Here is a 2,164-nt window from a genome sequence, read left to right on the forward strand (position 1 = left end):
CTTCATTGTTTGCATAATGAGGCAGTTTTGCTATTTTAGGAAACAAAAAACGTGATATATCAAAACTAAAAACATTGTTGTTTTTTACAGCTTCCAAAACATCTTTTTCAATATGCCCACCTTTATAAAAAACTAAATTAAATTCATACTTGTCAAATTGTTCTTTTAAATACGAAATTACTGAACAACAGAATATAATGTCGACACAAGATTTAAAAGATGGATAGTACGATAATCCATGAATATTATTTAAGCAATAATTATAAGTTTTTTTGAATTTTTCTGGTAATTCTTCAAATTTTACACACGGTATGACTTGTACGTGGTAATATTTTTTATCGTTAACTGATCTTAAACACAGTTCACGAACACAATGTTTTTTCCAAGGATGAATATCGTTGTTGCTAATATATTCTATATCTATCATCCATAACTAAAAAAATGTACTTTTTATTAAAAAATGAGCGTATTCTTTTAAAAAATCATTAAAAAAGTATAAAAAAAAACTTTTTACGCATTTTTTTACGCATTTTTTATTAAAAAAAATGAATCGCGTTGATAACATTATTTAAAAAATTCATAACAACTGCGCTATTTGTGCACTAGATGAAGTATCTAAGAAATATAAACATCAAGAAAACCAATCTGGAATTCATCACCTTCATCTGATCATTTACATGAAGAGCATTATACGGATCAAAAATCTATTGAATTTTTAAAAAATGTACTTGATTCTAAAAGAATAACATTAAATTCTTATGCTATTGAAAAATGTTTTAAAAATAGTCAATTTAAAAATTTATTAGAAAATCCACAACTCTGCTTAAATCATCTTGAACAATTTGAAAAATTGAAAAAAGAACATCCAGACGATAGTTATACAGCCGATTTTTACAAATGCAAGCTTACTTGTTTGGTAATGGAAAGAGATATAAAACCTTCTTTTGATCACACAGATGGTGATCAAACAGACGGTTTCGTAGATACTTTTACCACCAAAGTAATACCTACCGTCTCTTCTTTGATAGAAAAACTAGATGGAGCTTTAAAAAAGAAATCTGTTAAAAGAAATATCGAAAGAATTATAAAGGACGGAACCATTAATAAAAAAACTTTATTTGTTAATATATTACATGCTATTGTAACTTTATTTATTACGAGTTTTTTTAGTTTAGAAAAAGAAGAATAAAAAAATGACTACTGATGAATCTTTGTCTCGTTCTTTTAAAAATACAGAATTTAAAAATTATTTTATAGGAATTTATGCTTTTGACGAACTAAGTCAAAACCACACTCATGTTCATGTTATTAACAACATGAAAAAAAATGGTTCTTTTATTATTTATAATAATGAAACTTCCAAAGAAGCAGGTGAACATTGGAGAGCTTTGATTACATAGACAATGGACATTTTTTTTGTTTTGATAGTTTAGGAGAAGAAAGTGCGTTACAACAAATTCCCAAACATTTAAGATTTAATAGACATTTGTTTCAATCAATAGAAGAAATAAGTAGCAATGTACAAATTAACACAATTAATATAAACTACAACGAAATTGACATTAGTTCTTATATACGACAAACAAATCATTTTCCTACAGAATGGACAGCAGATAATCACGAGTTTTATTGGTTTACTAAATTTATTTTAAAATATAGTGAAATGACCGGAAATCAAAATGTCTTTTTTTCATATAACAAATTTCTTTTTCAATGGAATGATAGTAGTTTATGTGCGTGCGTTTGCCGCTTATTTTGTAACTCTTTTATTTCGCACTGAAAGTGTTTTATATAGCGATCAAACTTACTTACCTTCATTGTGCAGATTGTTAAATTACTATTTCTTCGAAGTGTCAACTCTTCATGCTTCTGCACAAGTTCAATTAAATCTGTATTCATTTTTTCAATTCATTAAAAAAGAACTCTTTCCGTATCTTGATGAAACTGCCAAACAACTGTTTGAAAAAGACATGCAACTGCCTTTATATATGAGAAAACAAGAAAAACTGGAACGAGATCTATTGTCCATGAAAGCAAAAGAAATACCTTTGGATTATGATATTTTTGAAAAACAAATATTAGCTCAAAACAGTATTAAAAGATATTTAAAAGACACTGGACTCTTGAGAACAAATTACCAAGCAACGTGGGATAAATTATCATT

This window comes from Hydra vulgaris, chromosome 02, assembly GCF_038396675.1.
Source record: "Hydra vulgaris chromosome 02, alternate assembly HydraT2T_AEP".
In the NCBI taxonomy this organism is placed as follows: domain Eukaryota; kingdom Metazoa; phylum Cnidaria; class Hydrozoa; order Anthoathecata; family Hydridae; genus Hydra; species Hydra vulgaris.